Genomic DNA, 6,500 nt, shown 5'->3' on the forward strand with positions numbered 1-6,500 from the left:
CAATTGAGCATTCAGATGGCTCCGTATGAGGCTTTGTATGGGAGACGATGTCGGTCTCCAGTGGGTTAGCTCAAGTAGGGTGAGGGTAGGCTATTGGGTATTGAATTGGTTCAGGATGCCTTGGACTAGGTTAAGTTGATTCAGGATTAGCTTCACATGGCGCAGTCTAGATAGAAGAGTTATGCCGATCGGAAGGTTCGCGATGTTGCTTCCATGGTGGGAGAGAAGGTATTACTGAGAGTTTCTCCCATGAAGGGTTTTATGAGATTCGGGAAGAAGCACAAGTTGAGCCCTTGATATATTGGCCCATTTTAAGTGCTTGAGAGGATTGGATAAATGGTTTACAAGCTTGCATTGCCACCTAGTCTGTCGATTGTTCATCTAGAATTTCATGTACCTATGGTCCGGAAGTATGTCGGCGATGTGTCTCATGTTTTGGATTTCAGCACGGTTCTATTGGATTGTGATTTGACTTATGATGTGGAGCCGATGGCCATTTTGGATCGACATATTTGAAAGTTGACATCAAAGAACATAGATTCATTGAAGGTTGAATGGAGAGGTCATCCAATCGAGGAGGCTACTAGGGAGACTGAGCGGGAGATGCAGAGCAGATATCCACGCATATTTGAGACTCCAGGTATGATTCTAGACCTATTCGAGGATGAACGTTTGTTTAAGAGAGGGAGGATGTAACGACGCGGACGGTCATTTTGAGTGTTGTAGCCCCATTCCCCTATTTAGTGCTTATTCTATGCTCAATTGTTGCTACGTGAATTTCTGGGGTAGTTGGTTTGGTTTCGGGGATGTTTCAGAATAAATTGGGACACTTAGTCCCTAGGTTGAAAGCCTAAGTTAAAAGAGGCGACCAGATGTTGACATATGTGTAAATGGCTCCGGAATTGAGTTTTGACGGTTTCTATAGTTCCTTAGGGTAAATTTGGACTTAGGATTGTGTTCGGATAGTGATTTGGAGGTCCGTAGTTGATTTCAGCTTGAAATGGCGAAAGTTGGAAAATTAGAAGTGTAGAGAGTTGAGAAGTTTGATCAAGAGTTAACTTTGTAGTTTTCGGGTTCGGATTATTGTTCTGAAAGTTAGAATAGGTCCGTTGTTCCGTTTATGAATTGTGTGCAAAATTTGAGGTCAATCGGAATTGATTTGATAGGTTTCGACATCAATTGTAGAATTTCAAATTCATTAGTTATCATTAGGCTTCTCTTTGTGTTTTTGATGTTGTTTGATGTGATTTGAGGCCTCAATTAAGTTCGTATAGTGTTTTAATACTAGTTTGTATGTTCGATTGAGGACCTGGGGCCTTGGTTGATTTCAGATGGTTAACGGAGTGGAATTGGACTTTGGAGATGGCTGAAGTCTACATATGCTATGGTTTTTCGTTTCCTTCTATGTGATCGCGAGGTTAGGTCCGCAATCGGGAAGGGCCTTTGGCGGCTGTTGAATTTTTCTTCTTCGTGTTCGCATAGTGAAGGACTCGGTCGCGGAGGTTGTGAAGCTTGTGCTTCTCCAACGAGTAGAGTGGATCACGTTCACGTACAAGGAACTGGGGCAGCTGGGGTCACGCGAAGTTGTTCTTCGCGATCTCGTGAGGATGCTCGCGCTCGCGAAGGTCTGTGTAACTGTGAATCGAGTTCGCTTAGATATATCTGCATTCACGAAGTCCATTTTGGGGTGAAGCTTTGTTTGGTTCTTAGTGATCGCGAGGGTCTTTCCGCGATCGCAAAGAGTAATCACTGGGCAACAATGTTAAATTGCGAAAGAACGAAGGTTTGAACCCATTTTTCATATTTTGAGCTAGAGACCGCGGATTTGAGCGATTCTTGAAGGGATTTTCAAGGAGTTTATTGGGTAAGTAATTCTAACTTGGTTTTAGTTGTATTACATGAATCCGTCATTTTCTTTGTCATTTAATTAGTGATTGGAGTTGGAAATTTGGCGAAAATGGTGAAACTTCTTACGTTGAATATTTGGGATTTGAAAGGCGATTTGGGGTCGAATTTTTGTAATTTTGGTATGGTTGGACTTGTGATGGAATGGGTGTTCTGATTTTATTAATCTTGTCAAATTCCGAGATGTGGGCCTAGGGTTGACTTTTTGAGTTGACTTTTTGAATGGGCGTGTGAACACGAATCCATCCCCTAGGGTCACCCTCTCATATTTCTCTCTTGATGGTGCACACGCGATTGTTGAGAATACAGATCAGTGGTTTAGAACATATATGAAAAGTTTAGAGAATCTGGCCAGTGTTGTGTCGACTTTGCATTTCCTTAATCATTTGTCTGATTTAACTACTTATCACATATGCATGCCATGATATCGTTGGAGTAGAATACTTGAGGCACGGTACACATGCACACATGGATGTTTTCTCATGAAAGTTGATGAGTTAGTACTCAATATCCTTCTGTGCCGATTTAAAAGATGGAACTAGATAGGTGATATCTAGTATCATTAATAATTTATGCTTCTCTTACCTTGCCGTATTTATTTACGATACTTATTAAGTTGGTTGTACTCATACTACACTCTGTACTTTGTGTGCAGATCCAGGTTCTTCCGGACACGGAAGTTGCTAGTGTTGGAGCTTAATCCGTTCGGATACTATTGAGGTAGCTGCTTGGCATCCGAAGACCTTCACTCTCCTCCCTTTCCTTTATTATCATTTTTACTATTCTATCTTCATAGATAGTGTCTCAGACCATGTTATTGTTTAGATGCTCATGTACTCAGTGACACCTAGATTTTGGGAAATTCTGTATTGAGTTGTGGTGATTTCATTCAGTATTTATGAAAATTTTACTTCGAACATATATTACTATGTTTTCCAAATTTACAAATACGTGGGTTTATTGAGAATGTCGGTTTTCCTAGTATTGAGATAGGCACCATCACGACATGTGATATTTAGGTCGTGACATAGGGGTTTTTGTAAAAACATTCTAAAACACAAAAATGATGATTTGGTGGCCGATTTGATGTCGGAGTTGAATAATTTGGAATGGCTAGACTCATATTGGAATGGGTGTTCGGATTTTATTAATTTTGTCACATTTAAGATCGAAGCTTTATTATCCAGAATTGTTTTCTATAACTTTTATTTATGATATTAAATTTTTGGCTAGATTCGAGCCATTCAGAGGTTGTTTCACGTGGGGGTATTTATATCGTATTGATATAGCTTCTTTGAGGTAAGTATAATTGTCTAACTTTGTGTGGAGAAACTACCATGTAGGATTTGGTTTAATTGCACTAATTGGATTATATAGAAGATGTGTACATGAGGTGACGAATGTGTACACAACCTTATATGTGAAAATTGACGGGATTATACTCTTAGACTACTTATATACATTTAATTGAAATTGTCACTTCATGTTTTGTATTCCATTGTCATGTTTATTCTTACATGCTTTACTTGAAGTTGTTAGCACGTGTTCTATCCTTTATTTATCAAGTTTACTCTTACATGCTTTATTTGAAGTTGTCACCTTTTTATTTCCATGTTACCTCTTTCATTGTTGAATTATTCTTATTTGAAGTTGCTATTACATGATATCCCTTTATTATCAAGTTATTCTCACGCATTTAGATGTAATTGCTAGTTTATGCCATCTCTCTCATTGTTAGCTTACGTCCTACATTAAAATTCGAAGTTTCCTGAGAATTGTCCATTGTTGAGTTATTTTTCCCTGTAATATTGGTATTTTTTCTTTGAAACGTGTTGTTCCCTATGGGCACTTGTATTACAAGTTGATTTATCGTGTTGTTATGATGTTAACACGTGTGATTTGTTATGTGGTCTGATTTTTGTTATGCGGAGCATAAGGGTGGCAATATCATTGTTGTTGATTGTGCGGAGTGACACGGGTGGCTATTTTGTTATTGTTTGGGTAGAGTAATACGAGTGGCTATTGTATTATTGTTTGGGCGGAGTGATACAGGTGGATATTGTGTTATTGTCTGGGCGAAGCGATACGGATGGCTATTATACAGAGTGATACATGTGGCTATTGTGTTAAATGTCTGGGCGGATCGATAAGGGTGGCTATTATGATGTTGTTAATATGGGAAGTTAAGGGTGGCTATGTCGAGGATGATATGTGATGGCATGGGGTGTAACGACCCGACCGGTCATTTTGAGTATTATAACCCTGCTCCCCAATTTACTACCCAATTTATGCCATACAATTGATTTATGACTTATCGGGTTCGTTGGTTCGGGTCTGGAAGGATTTCAGAGTGAAATGAGACACTTAGTCTCATAATTGAAAATTTAAGTTGGAAAAGTTGACCGGATATTGACTTATATGTAAACGACATCGGAATTTAATTCTGATGATTCCAATAGCTTCGTGTGGTGATTTTTGGACTTAGGAGCGTGTCCGGAAAAGTTTTTGGAGGTCCGTAGTGGAATTAAGCTTGAAATGCCGAAAGTTGAATTTTTGGAAACTTTGACCAGGGGGTTAACTTTTTGAAATCGAGGTCGGAATCCGATTCTGGAAATTGGAAATCATGAACCCTTGTATTTAAGTGTTCTGTCCAGCACTTCCGCTTCTGCGGCGTCGCAGAAGCGACCACTCAACTGCATATGTGGCTCCTTCCGCTCCTGCGGCCACTCACTTCACTTTTGCGGACTCCCTGCCGTATCTGCAGTCACATATGTGCGTCAATCCGCTCACACCTGCGGCCACCTGTACACTCTCCTCCAAACTCTCACCTGCGCAAATCATCTTGCACCTACGAGCTCGCACATGCGATCAAAGCTCCGCAGTTGCAGTTACACCAGTAGAGTTCCCAGCTTCAACAGTCCTTCAACCTCAAACCTTGATCCGAAACGCATCTGAAATCAACCTGAGGCTCCTGGGACCTCAACCGAACATACCAACAGGTCTTAAAACCTCATATGAACTTAGTCGTGCCCTCAAATCATATAAAAACAACATCAAAAACATGAATCATGCCCCAATTCAAACCTATTGAAACTAAAGAATTCCAACCTCTATAAACGATGTCGAAACCTATCAAATCACGTCCGACTGACCCCAAATTTTGCACACAGATCACAAAAGACATTACGGACCTACTCCAATTTCCCAAATCGAAATCTGACCCCAATATTAAAAAGTCCACTCCCGATCAAACTTTCCAAAAATTAAACTTTCGCCATATCAAGCCTAATTCCACTACGGACCTCCAAATCATAATCCAGACACCGCCCTAAGTCCGAAATCACCCAACGGAGCTAACATAATCATCAAAACTCCATTCCGGAGTCATTTACACAAAAGTCAACATCCGGTCAACCTTTTCAACTTAAGCCTCCAACTTTGAGACTACGTGTCTCAATTCATTCCGAAATCCCTCCGGGCCCGAACCGACTAACTCGGCAAGTCACATAACAGCTATGACGCACAAAATGAGTAGTAAATAGGGGAACGAGGCTACAACTCTCAAAACGACAGGTCGGGTCGTTACATCTGACCCACCACCACCGAGCTGACCCATTTCTTTGGATCCTCCTTGACAATTCTTTAGGGTAACGCTTCTCCTTGTCGGTACACAATGATCCCAAACCAAAGATCACTATCGGAGACCCTAGTTAAATGTAGAATTACTAATGATACAGAAACACTGCAAGTCCCAGCACTGTCCTATGAAAATTTTAGATCTTAACAATATACAAATTTTGGGGAACCCTACAATACCACATACATACCTCCGACCAAGACTAATATATATTACATGACCATACATTTGGATCGTCGATAGTAGCCCCCCCCCCACTTGGCGCGAAGCCATAGGACATAACACTTGATGATCCACAATACCAACCTTCATAGCTTGTACAACACCCATCCTAAAATACATCAAATCACCTACTAAGTGCATGTCCATCCTCATGACAGTCAAGCCCGTTTCCTCAAGTGCCTTGAATGACAATATGCACCTTTCACCGAATAGAAGTCCCATACAAAACAAAGTCTCTAGAACCATCAACTATCCTTAAATCAATACCCTTCCAGGACCCCACCACGATCACGATAATTAGGCAACCAATTAAATCTCCCCAAGCTCGTACTTACAAACTAGATGTCAGAATCCGCTGCACCCCACACCTAAACAACTAAAGATTTACCAACACATCCCCATCCTCAGCCTGAAGAACACCCCGAGACAATGATCGAGCATTCATGGCCCCCTCGTAGCCCATCCGCAGCATCACAAACTGTCGGTGCATAGCTGATGTCGAGTATGCAATATCATACATTAGTGGTTGCAAAGGAATATAAGATATATGTTTCAAGCCGAATCAATGTCTCATGATAAGGAATGGAAGAAGTGGAATTTCCCTAATAGTTCTGTAGCCTCTCGAAGATAAGTAGAGACGTCTCCGTAGCGATCCATAAGACTCTACCAAACTTGCTTATGAACCGTAGCACCTACGAACCTAGAACTCTGATACCAACTTGTCACGACCCCAAAA

This window comes from Nicotiana tabacum, chromosome 23, assembly GCF_000715075.1.
Source record: "Nicotiana tabacum cultivar K326 chromosome 23, ASM71507v2, whole genome shotgun sequence".
NCBI lineage: Eukaryota > Viridiplantae > Streptophyta > Magnoliopsida > Solanales > Solanaceae > Nicotiana > Nicotiana tabacum.